We start from the raw sequence: 16,524 nt of genomic DNA, 5'->3' as shown, positions 1-16,524 counted from the left end.
TTTTACACCTTATTAGGCAATGACTACAGCCCATGGCCAGCAGGAAGCAGTTACAGAAAAGAGATCATCTCCCTTCAGCACCCCTTTTAAATTAAAGTTGTAAACTCTTTAAGAGTAAAATAAAAGTAATAGATGGATCTGGAACCTGACTGGAAATCCACGTGAGCGCCAGTGGCAGCAGAATAACTGCAGGAGACCCCTGCCCAACATTCTACTGTCCAGAATGAAAAGTTCTAAACTTCTAAAAACAGTCCTGGATGCTGTACTAAAGACTTATAAATAATCAATCAAAACAACAAACAGCCATCCACCTCATAGCTCCAACAATAATTATGCCAAAGCTTAGCAAGTTAAACTTTGGCAAAAGGGGGGAATGATGTGGGCTATGGGTGGAAGGCTTTGTGTCTTCAGAGATAACGTAACCTGAAGGCTGTGGGTGTGGAACGGTAAGAGGCTGCAGTCCTGCCCTTAGGGACAATGGCAACAGGCTCCAGTCCCAGGAAACAGTTTAACAATGCAAGGGCTATAAACTTTAAGTATTTAGGGGAAATGCAAAAAGTAAATATGCTAAAAGCTTATCTACAATATCTGGAGTCCATGCTAAAAGCTTACCTAAGATGTGGAAGATATATATGCTAATTGAAGCCTATTGAGAACTGAAACAAAGGGACCATTTGGCCTTTCCTCTCTGTATATTTGCCCTTTCCTCCCAAAAGACGTTTGAAAATCTTGTTCCGGGCTCGGGATTCAAACAGAAGTTCCCGAGTCCGGCCGGCCGTCAAGAAACCATTTTTCCTTCTCAAAATCATTCCTGAGTCCTGGCCTCTCTATACTCAAATAATTGAACTTCTCTCAAATTCTACAACAATCCCAGTGTAGTATGAGAAAAACATCAGACAAATCCAAAGTAAGATACATTTTACAAAATGCCTGCCAGCACTTCTAAAATCTATTCAGCTCATCAGAAACAAGGATGGTTTGAGAAACTGTCTCCATCACAAATGGACTAAGAATTTACGACAAATAATTTTAAAACAGTATTTTGGATGGGTGGTATCAATGAAGGGGAAAGTGAATGCATTGTTTTAGAAATTCTCTGTACTATCCTTGCAAATTTTTGTAAATCTGACAGTTTAAAAAGTTAAGTTTATTAACAAGCAGAATTATTGGTGAAATGCAAAAGAAATAATAGTGAATTATCCTATACATTATTTTTCAACCCCTCACAGTTTCACTGCCACATCTTTCTCACATCCACTGTGTTATTTCCATTGCTAATCATCTCTCCAGGGATTTGAGAAGAGGAATAGTCACAATGACCCAGAGTGAGCTTTGTAATGAGGAAGCCATTTCATGAACTTCTCTAAACCCCACACTGACTCTCCAATAACTTTAAACATAATGTCCCTCTTGTGAACAAAACATAAGGATCTCTGTTATCTGGTTACTGCCAACATATCAAGACTCATGTTCCGCTTGTCATCTCCTGCCCCTCATTGTTCACAGATATTAACAATTATTGCTAAAACCTACCCACATCTTATGGTTACTTTGATCCCAGCATCCTGTCCTTATCATTTCTTCTTAGTGTGCTTCTAACACTTTCATCTCTTGGAATTACTCCACTTCCTCCTTCAAGTCTCAGTACAGTTACCAAGTCCCTTGTGAAGCCTTCACTAACCTTCATAGAATGAGTTCAAACTTTTGGATATTGTTCTGGAGCATTTCAAAGCCACCTCAGGATATAGCATGTACTCATTTCTATTTTTTCTAAATCCATTTAGATATAATCTCTTTAATGTAAGGAACAAAGTGTTGTTCATCTCTTTGCTCCCAGAATAATATTTAGTGCATGCCATGAAGTATTTGATGAATAAAAGTTTGTTGAGTAACTAACAAAAAAATGGATGAAATAACATCATCAGACTATTACCAATAATTATTGTCTACAGTGTAATTTTGGTTTACTTTTTTCATACCCCACTATTATTAACCAAATGTAAGGTGTTACATTTTAATATAAATTACAACAATGTAAGGTGGTGTTACAGAAGTGCTGAAAGGAAATTCTTCACATTTGCATGATTGCTTTATAATTTCACAACTTCTCTAATAAAATACTATATATATACATGTATATATATATGTACATATATGGATGAAAGTGAAAAACCTATTTCTCTAACAAATATAGAGAAAGAAGTTGCAGTAAAAAAGGGAAGATGTTGCCAGGATAGGGAAGCACCATGATTAAGTGCTAATATCAGAGGTGACAGATAGTAGAAAGAAGATATTTTACTTGGGCCACTATCTAATTGCACTCAAGCTTTTTAAATAGGCAAGGCTTTGTATCATCTTTCTTTCTTTATGTGTATATCCTGTTACACTTCTCAAGCTAACACCAACAAAAGGGATACGTTAAGCCATAACATATTACCCCAGCACCTGTGAAGATTGTGACTCACTTTGAAATGATCAAAGAAGGGTCAGATTTCACCAATGCAGATTCTTTCTTGAATGATGGATGAAGTTGGAAGCTTTGCTCCCATAAAGGGCAGAGAGATGGAACCACTTACCAGGCGTCCAGAAGACACAATTGTGTTATTTCATCACCAGAAATTAGTAAAGTAGACTTAGATAGTGTAGCTTAAGCATTTTGAGTTTCTGTGCCTTTAGGGATATCATTCCCATGAGCATGACTAATGAAGAATTCTTTTGTCTTTTTTCTCCCTGAGATATTTAGGTACCTGGAGGAAAGAAAAACAACCACAATGCAAACTTGTGTCAGTTTTGACCTTTCAGAGACAGATTTGAAGCTGTGTGTTCATCTTTTAGCCCAGTGGAAACCTTCTTCCAAGGACGAGGTCACCTATTTTTAGCTGTCTACTCTAATATTGCAACATTTCCTGTAGTGATTTCCCTAATACTGATCCTGGAGAGAGATTATGGATACAAAAACTATTTTCTATCTCTAATTTGTCTCATCTGTCATTGTCTTTCATTAATGAGGCTGTTGTCTCTAAACATGATTTTCTCTTGTCTCATTGTGATGTGGGCTATGGGTCGCAGGCTCTTTGTCTCTTCAGAGACAATCTAAACTGTCTGTGACTTGTGGGTGTGGGATGATGAAAGGCTGCAGTCCTGCCCTTGGGGAGCAGGAAACAGTTTAACAATGCAAGGTCTATAAACTTTAAGTATTCAGGGGAAATGCAAACCAAATATGCTAAAGGCTTATCTAGAATGTCTGGAGTCCATGCTAAAAGCTTACTTAAGATGTGGAAGATATATATGCTAATTGATGCCTATTGAGAACTGAAACAAGCGACCATTTGGCCTTTCCTTGCAGTATAAAAGACATTTGAAAATCTTGTTCAGGGCTCAGGATTCAAACAGAAAGCTCCCAAGTCCGCCTGGCCGTCAATAAACCATTTTTCCTTCTCAAAATCATTCCTGAGTCCTGGCCTCTTATACTCAAATAATTGAACTTCTCTCAAATTCTAAAATTGCTTCTGTTTTCTTCCCCATAGCTAGCAATATTCTTTTTACTCACTCAACTCTTTGATTTCTCATTCATTCAACAAATACCTATTCTGAATACTGTATGATAAGCACTAAACTATGTACTGTGGGAAAAGAAAGAAGTAAGATACTGTGCAGGGTCTCAAAAAATGCCCAGTGTAAACAGGCGGAAAGACATGGAAATAAATAAATACAATATGCTATTGTGGTATACTCAGTCCTGGTGAAATATAATTCCATATGAATGAGGATTTCCATTTCTGCTTAAGCAGTCTCCTGGGACTTTGAGTGGTGTGATGTGAAGCTATAGGTGAATATGGTTAGTAGTGACATCTTAATAATAGGATTTCTTCCTATCCATGAACACAGGGTATCTTTAATTTGGGTGCTTATATTAATTTTAGTTTTATTGCCTAATTACTGAGGAGAGGACTTCCAATAGTATACTGAATAGCAATAATTAAAGCAGGCATCCTTGTCTTTTTTGATACTGCAGGGTGAAGTTTAAACTCTTTCACCATTCAATGGATGATTAGTTGGGTTTTTACATATATGCCCTTTAGCATGTAGTGGGAATTACCTTCTATTCTTTCCTTTTTCCTAAAGATTTTTTTTTTCATTTTGTAAATAGGCATTGGATTGTGTCAAATGCATTTCTGCCTAAATTAAACTTATCATATGATTTTTCCCTTCACTGTGTTAAAGAGTCTATTAAACTTATTATTTTCTGATGTTATACAGCTTTGCATCTCCAGATGAATCCCACTCGGGCATGATGGATACTTCTCTTAATGTTCTGGTGGATTTGATTTGTTAGTTTATTCTTGAGGGCTTTTGCTTCATATTCATAAGGGAAATTGGTCCTTGGTTTTCATTCCTTGGTAAATTTTTACATAGCTTTGGTATCACAATAACATTAACTTCATAGAAGGAGTTATGAAGAGATGTCTCACCTTCAATTTGGAAGTGTTTGAAAAGTATTCAAATTAATTTTTCTTTGAATGTTTCATGGAATTCGCCTTTGAAGCGATCTGGGCTTCTCTTTTTTCAGAGGCCTTTGACTACTGGTTGAATCTGATAACATGGCATACGTTTGTGAAGATCTTCTATTTCTTCTTAGGTCATTAGGTAGTTGTGTGTTTCTATGAATTTATCCATTTCTTCTAGCTTATCTAGATTGATGATATACAATCATTCATAGTATTCACTTAAAATTCTTTAGTATCTGCTATATTTAGCAATGTCCCCAATTTCATATAAGATTTTAGCAGTTTTCATCCTCTCCTTATTTTCTTTTTCAGTATCACTAAATCTTTGCAATTTTCTTGAACTTTGCCCGGAATCTAATTTTAATGTATTTGGTTCCCTCAAGTGATTTATATTCTCTATTTCATTTCTCTCCATCTCATCTTATTATGTCCTTCCTTCTATTAGATTTTGGTTACCTTTCATTTTATAGTACCTCCAGATTTATAGTTCTGCTATTTATTCATGGTCTTTCCCCTTTTTTAATATAGACATCCAGACTTACAAATTTCCCTTCATATTAAAATTCCTCCTTAACCTAGCCTGACATATGGAGTTAATTTAGCCACAAACATCTCTAAGCCAAACTCAGTATATAAATGCCTTACCTTCCCCCCAGCATGGCACATGAATCCTGGGGATTAACCTCCCTGGCACTGAGGGATTACTACCAAGCATGAGCTAGCAATGCAGCTGGAAAAGACCTTGACCTAAAGGGGGAAAGGAGAAAGATAAATGATGTAATATGTCTAGAAGTCTTCAAAGTGGGTCAGGAGGTCATTCCAGAGATTACGCTTATGTACATCTCAGCAGGATATCATTAACTGCCAAAGTAAATAATGCCTAAAACAAGTGGGCAGAGCACTCTTAAGTGCTCTGGACACATCTGAACAGTATAGGCAGTGCAGACTGCTCAGGAGTTTGGTGCTCTACCAATATGGCCTACTTTGGAATTTATGCTCCTGGTATGAGATAGAGTTGGACTCAATCATGGTTTAAATAGGCATGGCTCTTCTGCCCTTTCTATTTGAACCTATAATTAATACTAGAGGTTGATAGGTGTTTGTCTAAGAGACTTAAATATTTGGGATATCCATGTGTCAGCTGGGCCCTAAATCTCAACAGATTTGCAACACTTACACTCCAGGTCATTGGACTCACTCAGAAGAACTAACAAGGAGATGATGATGAACAACAACCATCTCAAGGAATACCGACAGTCTACAACTGCAAGCAAGATTGTTCCATCCATCTCTTCCTATGGAATATGAGCTCCCTCTCAATTAGAAGCAGATTGGGCAATCACCATCCCAGAATTCTCAGGATAAGGGAATGTACAATGGTCTAAGCGTACTTTTACAGTTATTCTACTATAGGCTTATTGGGATTCCAGAAATGTGAAAAGTTTATTATTTCTGTGAAGTTTCTTATTTCTGTGTTTATTATTTCTGTGGAGTTTCTTAGGGAATGGAGAGGGAAAACAGATGTAATATGGGGGTGTTTTGTGGATTTGGGAATTGTCCTGAATGACATTGTAATGAGAGACAGATAAAGCCATTATATATCCTGCAATAACTTACGAAAACGCATAGCGGAGAGTATAAACTACAACATAAATTTTAATCCATGCCTGGTGACAATGCTCCAAAATGTGTTCATCAATTGTTACAAACATAATATATTAATAAATGATATAGTTAATGTCAGAAATGTGGGAGGGCTTGGAAGAAGGGCATGTGTGAATCCCCTATTTTTTTTTTATGTAACATTCATGTAACCTAAGTATCTTTAAAAAAATTAGAAAGTATATTAGAAAAATGTAGCCACAAAATAAACAATAATAGGAAGTTTCTTAGAGTACTCAGATGTCAGCTGCAAGTTTAGCGACTCTCAACCCAGAAGAGCTTGAGACTCTGTGTTAATGAAGAGCGTTAATATGAAGACGCAACCCAAACCTCACCCAAGTGCAATCTCTGGTGAAAGATTCCTGGTTAAAAATGAGATCCTTGGAATTATAACTGCATTCTAAAGCTGAAATAAATATAGGCACACTAATCAAGCAAGCTGGCCCATGTGGTGAGCTGGCCTACGTAGAGTGCTGGCCTGTGCGGAATTGTGCCCTTGCAGGAGTAGCTGGCCTATGCAGAAAGCTGGTGCAGCAAGAAGACACAACAAAAAGAGACACAGAGAAGACATAATAAGAGACGAGCCAGACCAGGGAGCTGCAGTGGCTCATGAGAATGATCACCTCTATCCCACTCCAGAAGGTCCCAGGATTGGTTCCCAGAGCCACCTAATGAGAAGACAAGCAGACACAGAAGAACACACAGCAAATGGACACAGAGAACAGATAACTGGGGGGAGGGGGGAGGGTGTGTGTGTGTGTGAGGGAGAAGGGAATAAACAAATAAATAAATCTTAAAAAAAGATACATATTTGTGCTCACACTATTGCTACCAGATGGGGAAAGCCCCCTGAATGACAAGCAAGTGGGCAGTCTGAAATCACAGCACCGAAATAGTCATAAAAACTCTAGGTATAAACTTAAATTTAATCTGTTGTGACTTGGTAATGGCAAAGTAAAATCAAGTGTAAATATTCTCTCTTCCATCAGGGCTTCCAAGAATTCTCATATATATGGGCCCAACAAAATTAACACAGCATTTAATTCAAAAACAAAACAACAAAAAAACACAGAGACATAAATGTAGTAGTCATGGGCCATTGTAGACAGGAGAAAAGTGTCTAATCATGCCAAAAATCATGAAAAATATGTCTGGTTTAAACCACTTCCATAAGTAATGGTTTTGCTTTCTGTCTGGATCTTCAGCAGAATATCTGGGACAGTGCTGGAGGTGAAACAGATCTTTTAAAGACAGGGTAGAGAGGAAGGTTTACATGGTCTTGTGGAAGTGGAAGTCTGAAATGATGGTCAGGGTGGTAAACAGGTTCCCACTGGAGGTGACCAGGTACATGGACAGGAAAAGCCAAAGAGGAAGGGCTGCATTTCTGTATCATCTGAGACAGGAGGGCAAATTCTAAAAAAAACAAAACAGCTCCCACTGAATTAATATAAATGCAAGGGAATGTACTAAAAACATGTAAAATTACTAACTTATTTGTTTATTATATATAGATGTTCTGCTCTTTTTCTGAAAATATCAGGGAACCTAATGCCTCTCCTTCTCCTCAGTTCACTAGCTTACTAGCCATTCTTGTCCACAACTGCAAGAATTTTCTGAAGGCACCAATTTTCACTATAAATTCTCTTAGACTTAATTTTTTTCAGCATACATTGTGATCAGTTATTTTGTACCATGTGATGGAAAGTTGGGGTATTAGATATTGAGTTTAATTAATGTTACCAAACAGTACACATGAAAATTGATAAAATGACAAATTTTGAGTTCTATACAGGTTACTAAATTAGTAAGTTAATGAATAAATTAATAAATATATAAGTAAATAAGTGAATAAATAAATTTATTCCATTCTTATGGATTGGATGATTCAATATTGGTAAGACGAGCTTCTTCCCAAACAGATTCATATGTTTAATTCAATCTCTTTCTCAGTATCAGCAAGTTATTTTGTAGATATCACCAAGTCAGTTCTACAGTTTCTATGGATAGGCAAAAGCTCTAGAATTCCTAAAAAACCTATTGAACAGGAACAAAGTTGTAGGACACATATCAGTAGATTTCAAGACCTACCATGAAAGAGCAATAATAAACAGTGTTGTATTGGTTGAATAGACAAATAGACTTATTTAAAAGAAAATCACAAATAGACCCTCATAAATGTATTCAAATGATCACAGACAAAGGAGTAAGAACCATTCAGTAGAGAAAGTGTGGTCTTTTCAACAAATGTTGCTGGAACAATCAGGTGAACACATCCAAAATAAAAAGGCTACTTAGGCCCAGATTGTACATATTTCACACAAAATAACTCAAAATGAATGTTACACTTGAAATTAAAATGCAATTTGTTGTCCTATATCCTTTCAAATAAATTTGACAACTGATTTTCCTTCTTTGGCAATGTAGGCTGTTGGAATTTTATTTAGTATTGCATTGGAACTCTAAATTAATTGGAGTAGTATGTCTTCCACCCATGTACATGGAATGTCCTTCCATTTATTTAGAACTTCTTTAAATTCTTGTAGCAAAGTATAGCAATTTTCTGCATGTATGCAAGATAGACAGATTGACCAATGAAATCAAATTGAATTTTCAAAAATACAACTTCACATCTATGGTCAATTGCATTTTGGTTACACTGCCAATCCACCCAATTGGAAAGAGAAATCTCTGCCTAAAATGGTGCTAGATATGGGGGCATTTTTGGAACTTGGAGGTTTTTGAATGATGTTGCAGGAACAGATGCAGGATATTATATATCCCAGTGCACCATAACTCACTGAAAGGACTGGGAGAGGGTGTAAACTGTAATGTAAACTATAATCCATGCTGTATAGCAGTGTCCAAAATGTATTTATCAATTGCAATGAATTTACCACACTAATGAAAATAAAAAGGATTCTCGTGTTAATGAAAATGTTCTGTATCATGGCAGTAAAAACATCATGGTGGTTGTGATGTTGTACTATAGTTGTGAAAGATGTTATATTGGGAAGAACTGGGAAAAGGGTACAAAGTATCTTTCTGCATCATTTCTGTATACATTTCTCTGTATCATTTCTTACAATTGCATGTGAGTCTACATTAATCTCAAAATAGAACATGTTAAAATTTACATAGAAAAAAATGGTACTTGGGGAGCAGCATTTCCATACCCAAAGAATGAAAGAGAATCCCTATTCCCACATCTTATACAAAATTAATACAAAATGGAGCACGTACTTAAATATTTAAGTCAGAACCATATATCTCCTAGGAGAAAATATTGGGAAGCATCTTCAGGTGGATCTGACAAATGTCACAGTGAACAAAGCTTCAAACAGGGGTGAACCTGAGGGCTCTAGAGATCTAGACACAATAGGTAGGACACAAAGCACTATGAAGTCCGCACCCTATCAGTCGGTTTTACTTTAATACATATAATAATACATATGATAATAACCTATCACCCAATGTAAATGAATGAGATTCATTTATCATTTCCATATTCATGATTCTTCTACTCCTTTTATTTGAACCTATAATTAGCATTATACCCACTAAATGTATGTCCCAGAGACTTAAGTCTTTGGTATGTTCATATGCTGATTGAGCCCTAAATCCTAGCAGACTTGCAACCGACACTTCAATCCCCAGTTCATCAGACTCACTCAAGATATCTAACAAAACAAGGAGGATGGGCAATGCCCATAAGAAACAACAGAGAGTACTTACAACTGCAAGAAGACAGTTGCACCCATCCACCCCATAAGAGCTAAGCGACCTCTCATCCTGCAGCAGAGCAGGTATCACCATCTCCAAATCCTAAAGTTTAAGGAAAAAATAAATATAAGTGTGTGTTGCAACTATGAAGAACTTGTAACATTGTACAGAAGAACTTGTAACATTGACATGAGAATAGTGGTTACCAGAGGTTCTGAGGAAAGTGAAAGGGAAGAATACCTGGAAAAAAGGTATTTTTTTAAGGGCATTCTAATTGTTCTTTTTTTATGGTTAAAAACATATTTAGAATTAGCAACCAGGACTCAGTTTTGATGATTCCAATTTTGTTGGCAACATCCAAAGCTTCATAGTCAGGAGCCAGTCGAATATATGCTTCTTTCCCTCCATCAGGCAAACTCAGGATGTTAACCTTTGCCACATCAAGTTCATAGAGCTTCTACACAGCTTGCTTGATCTGGTGCTTGGTGGACTTGACCTCCACAATGAACACAAGTGTGTTGTCATCAGTCTTCTTCATGGTTGACACAGTTGTCAGGGGAAATTGATGTGCCTCCTAGCACTGCAATAATGGATATAGGCCACTATACATTTTACAAAAACCTTTACATTTGTGTGGTGCAAGGTGTCAACCATAATGGAAACTATTGACCATGATTAGGAGCAATGTTTCAAAATGTGTTCATGAATTGTAACAAATATACCACCCATATATAAGATGTGATTAATAGGGGAAATTGTGTGATGGGGAAGAAATGGTGTATGGGAATCCCCTACATTTTTAATGTAACTTTTCTGTTACCTAAAACTTCTTTAAAAATAAACTGAAAAAAATTTAAAAAAACACAAAACACTAAACTACAACGTGACATTACTTCACATATACTAAAATGGCCACTATTAAAAAAAAAACAGAAGACTACAAGACTTTGAGAGGATAGGGAAAATAGAAAAATGTTTTCACTGTTGGTGGGTATGTATAATTGTTGTAGAATCCGAGAGAGGCTCAATTATTTGTGTATAGAGAGGCCAGGACTTAGGAATGATTTTGAGAAGGAAAAATGGTTTATTGACGGCCGGCCGGACTCGGGAGCTTTCAGTTTGAATCCCGAGCCCTGAACAAGATTTTCAAATGTCTTTTATACCACGAGGAAAGGCCAAATGGTCGCTTTGTTTTAGTTTTCAATAGGCTTCAATTAGCATAAATATCTTCCACATCTTAGGTAAGCTTTTAGCATGGACTCCAGACATTCTAGATGAGCCTTTAGCATATTTGGTTTGCAATTCCCCTGAATACTTAAAGTTTATAGACTTTGCATTGTTAAACTGTTTCCTGCTCCCCAAGGGCAGAACTGCAGCCTTTCATCATCCCACACCCACAAGTCACATATAGTTTAGATTATCTCTGAAGAGACAGAGCCTGCCACCCATAGCCCACATCATTTCCCCCTTTTGCCAAAGTTTAATTTGTTAAGCTTTGGCATAATTATTGTTGGAGCTATGAGGTGGATGGCTGTTTGTTGTTTTGATTGATTATTTATCAATCTTTAGTGTAGCATCTAGGACTATTTTTAAGAGTTTAGAATATTTTATTTTGGACAGCAGAATCCTGGGGCGGGAGCCTCCTGCAGTTATTCTGCGGCCACCGGCGCTTACATGGATTTCCAGTCAGGTTTTAGATCCATCTATTAATTTTATTTTACCCTTGAAGAGTTTACACCTTTAATTTAAAAGGGGTGCTGAAGGGAGATGGATTTCTTTTCTGTAACTGCTTCCTGCTGGCTATGGGCTGTAGTCATTGCCTAATAAGGTGAAAAATTCTTAATTTATTCTAACTGGAGGAAGATGGATCTGGCTTTCTGTACGAAGTTGGATGAAGTTTTTATATGGTTATTAAGATGTTTACTCTGAAAGAAACAAACTTAATTAAAAATTTGGAATACCCGTTTTAAAAGAGAACACATTGGATTACAGAGGTAAACAAGGTTAGGTGCCTATAAAGATGGCACTCCTTAAAAGCTGGTGGGAACAGCATATATATTCTTTTTTAAGTTATCTATCTTTAGAGAGAAATTGCAACAGACACTTAGCTTTGTCTGAAGACACATTCTAAGCTGTTTAATGACTGACACTCATTCGCTCTGTTAGATGCTCCTGGTGAACTGGCACTCCTTGGGCAACTGGCTTCACTCAGGATTAGAACCCTAATTTGGAAATACTCTTAGTTTTCACCTGTGGGAGTGATCAGAACTACAGAATAAAGATTTTTACACCTTGGTTTTCATTGTACAATTTCTAGCAATTTTGACTTGTTTAATAGGTGACTCACTATTAGCAAGCAAGCCTTACTTTTGTTACACAGCAGAGTACAGCAAAATATAGAAGTTGACTGAGACTGGCTGAGACTGCCACCTTATTCTATAGACATGTTTATTAACTGTTTAGAAAATGATTTTACTAGGAATTTAAAATATTTAATATACTTCTGCAGTTGATTCAAAATAGAAAAGATAACATTATAATTATTAGGCATATATTTAGTACAGGATAAAAGTACAGCACTTAATATTAACTACTGTATTACTTAATGCATAATGATTCGGAGTTGCAATTATTAATTTTGAGTTTCAGGTTTGTAATACTTTACATGTTATTTTTCCATGAGAACAGGCTATAATGCCAATTGTGTTTAGGTTTTACTTACAGTATCTTGGTATCATGGTTCCACTTAGCATATTCTTCAATGCAGTGAGCAAGTTGCAGCATCCTTGATTTTAGAGAGATTTTCCAGTATTCTACTAGCCTGGTGCATAGTGCTCTCTGGCACTATGGAATAGTAATAGAGGAAATAGAGTAATAGAGTAATAGTAATAGAGGAAAATAGTAATAGAGGCCACTTTGCGGTGGCCTTTAGACAGGTTTTATTATCATTAAGTTATTTCTGCTACTAATACCAATCTAAGTTTACTTAACAATGACTTTTTTAGAACTAGAACTATTTAAACATTTTTAGTTTGGCAGATGTTTTACAAACTCTTTATAATTGACTATAATCACATTGACTAGACACCTCATGTTTAAATAAACTTATTAAATTACAATTACCAAAGAAATTAAGAGAGCATATCTATTTAAGAGAGCATATCTATATTTTTTTTCTTTTAGCTTAATTTCACTAATGTGAACTTAAAATTTTCATTACTCTAAAGATTTCGTACATAATGTTAATTTAGTTTATAAATTAACTATGGGAGATTAGACTCAAGTGAAATAAAATTGAAACTATAATAGTTTATGCAAGGAATGTTTTCTTTTTCCTTTACAGGAAGCTAAAAACTTCTTTTCTTTAAGTTATGAAAATTATTAATTTAAAAGCATACTGTCTACTAGGTTTTAAAACACATGCATACTGACTACCAGGTTTTAAAACACATTACACAATTACTTAATTTTTTTAAATCATAACTTAGGAAAGATTTTTCCATAGTTTTTATGGACTTTCCTTTACTTACTGAAATTTGTTAATAGAGCCACTAATTACCTTTATTTTGTTGGAAAGAAATCTTCTGGAAGAAATAAGGCTTACTAGATTGTGGAGAAGAAAATAATTTATTCTCAATCTTGCAAGAAGGGGCGTAGAGCCAGATATGGCTGGTGCCCCGAACAAAGAAAAATGACACAATTTATACCCCTAAGCCTATCATGCAAGCTCTTCCTCTGTTTTTCCATAGATTGGATACTTCAGAAGTTACAGCTTATTTCAGATTTAACTTTTCCACACAAAAGTTTGATTTAACTGCTTCTTCTATTACATTTTAACCATTTTAGTTTTTACCTGCTCCCCCCCTTTGTCAAATAAGGAATAGAATTTAGTGCTGAAATGGCACTGACTTAGCTCTTTCTTGGGCATCCTTCCACTGCCCATAGGACTGGCTTAAACTGGTTTCCTCCACTGCTGTTTAACCCGGGAGTGGGAGACTGAGGCAGCAGGCTGCCAGGTTACATTAACATTTTTCTTATTTGAAAATTAACCTAATCTTTGTTTTTTTGCATTTTATGGCTGACAAAAGGCTTAAACTGGGAAATTACTAGGCAAACTGATTCTTAATTCCCTAGCCTAGTAGATAGGTTTAATCTGCTACACCTAGTCTTGCCTTTAAAGCTCTTGCAAAGAGGAGGCCCTTTCCCAATTGTTTCTATAATCAGATTTTTACGACTTTTTTATTCTGCTTAGTTTAATTTGGGCTTTAAGAATATTTACATATATAACTGCATATTTAATTAACAATTTGAATAGAGCTCTTTTAAGAATCTTTATTTGTTAATTTGATATTATTATCCTGATGTATGAAGACATACATTGAGCAAATGGGCAGACACAAAGAGTTAGACACAGAAACAAAACTCATTGAAATTATTTATAATTTGCATTATATTATATATACTGTTCAGCTTAATTTGGAGTTTTGAAATATATATTACTTATAACTGCATATTTAACTTCAACAATTTGAGCAAATAGGCAGACATGAATAGTTTGACACAACATAACTTTAGTTACTTTAAACTTCTAATTCTTACAAAACAAGTGTGACTGCAAAACATTTTAAAGACTTTTGAAACTCTTAATTTGCACTATGACTATGCAGTTTTATACTATGACTATGTAGTTTTACACAAGAATTTTTTCTTAATGGATTGTAACCAAAATGTTTTCAATGCTTTAGCACTATTCTTTTGTTTCAGAACTTCATATTTTACTTTGAATTTAGCAGAATTTTGGATAAGCAACAAGATTAATTTTATATATTTTTACTGAGGCTATTTGAAACCTCAGGGAGACAGACTGCTTTCTCTCATGAATTGCCACTCTTAGGAACACTGACTGTTAAGGCAGGAGACTTTTCCTCCTCCACCCCCCTTTTTGATTTTGGAGATAATAAAACTCTAGTGGTTATTTAACCTTATTCCATTAGGCAGCAATTTATTTAGTTTACACTTGAATTCATGAGAGAAAGGGTTACTAATACCAGGAGAGGAGACAGTGATGTCCCAGCTCTTCTCTGGCCTATAGGGGCAGAAGCTATTATGAAATAACCATAGGCAAAGGCAAGGGGTGAGGTTAGACTTGAAGTAACCATAAACTAAGGAAAGGTAAAGTTTAGAGTTTGCACTTATTAATTTTAAGCTAAATTCACCCAGCTATAATTTTAGTTATTACTTTTCCACTGTTTTATAACATAAATGCATTTATAAATGATTTTAACTCTTAGTTACAGTTTTTATTAATTAAAAATAATTTATAACACCTTTAAATACCTTTCATTCGACTTATAACATATTAAATGAACTTAACCATTACTTTAATTTTTCATTTAAAGTAAAAGAATAAATCTCTTGCAGTTAGTTTGAAATAAAAAGCTATTTTTCAGGATTTGATTTTTAGAACATAAATGTTTTTTTAAAAGAGGTAAGACTCTTCTTCAAACACTGAGGAAATGATGAGGTTAAAGCACAAGAAGCTATTTTGTAAAGATTTTCTTTGTATATTGATCTTAATTTTACTCATAAAAAATTTCCTTTCCACAAACTTTCTACACTTTCAGTATTCATTCAGATTTTGTCCCATACTCTACTCTTTCCAATAATCAATCATTTTATTTTAGGACAAAATCATTTTCTGTTTTTTTAACAATAAAAACGCACTCCATATATCCCACATACTAAGTTACCAGGCAAACTTTTTATAACATATAATTGCCATTAATACTAACTAAGTTTGTTAAAATAATGAACTTTTCTTCACTTTAAATACTTAGTAGCATGTAATACCAGAAACAGTTTTTTGGAAGCAAGTTGGCAGGGGAGACTGGCTGCCGAATAAGTTTGTTATAAAATTGCCTTTTATTATTATTATTAATTCAGTTTTTGTTAAATAATGACCTTTTGCAATTAGCCATTTAAATACTTTAATTTAAACAATGCTTTGTAAAACTTTTATAATTATTTATACCCTTAAGACAAATTTTACCTTTACATACAATACCTTTTAAGAACCTGGGCAGAATGCAAAGGTATTTTGGCTTTGACACCCTAAGGAGGGAACTTTACTGCATTTTATTTTGATTCTGCTTTTTACCCCCTCCACCGCAGTCGAGTGCACAGCAATCAAACAGGAATGCAGCTTATGAATAGAAGGTGTGGACTCACTGGAAAGGGGCAAGCTGCTCCCTCCTTCTCAGCTTTCAGGCCAAAATGGGTAGACAGAACCTACTCAAATTCATCAACTCTCCCAGGGACTCAGCCACCCTGACTGGGGCAGACCTAACAAACTTGGGTGCATGGCTTGGACACAGATGGCCTCCAAGCCCCGGCAAAGGGCCAGACCAGAGACAAGACAGCAGAGCATGCACAAACATCTAGACTCTGCAAACATCCAGACTCTTCAGTTTTGCCCCATGATCATTTCACCCCCTTGCCAATGGCAAGGGAGGGCTACAGCTCAGCTGTAATTCTACCTTACATAAGGACACAACTCCAACACTAGCACTGAGCTGACACAGACAGAAGCACAAAGGTTACTAATTTGACCCACAAGTTTATATATATTTTCACC

General features: G+C 35.6%; 1 pseudogene; it reads right to left on the bottom strand.

Moving 5' to 3' along the window:
* The window catches only part of LOC101439535 (olfactory receptor 7A17-like), a 53,612-nt pseudogene that overhangs the window by 11,022 nt on the left and 26,066 nt on the right, over window positions 1-16,524 (bottom strand).

This window comes from Dasypus novemcinctus, chromosome 30, assembly GCF_030445035.2.
Source record: "Dasypus novemcinctus isolate mDasNov1 chromosome 30, mDasNov1.1.hap2, whole genome shotgun sequence".
NCBI lineage: Eukaryota > Metazoa > Chordata > Mammalia > Cingulata > Dasypodidae > Dasypus > Dasypus novemcinctus.
This window is presented reverse-complemented; position numbering and strand designations above follow the sequence as displayed.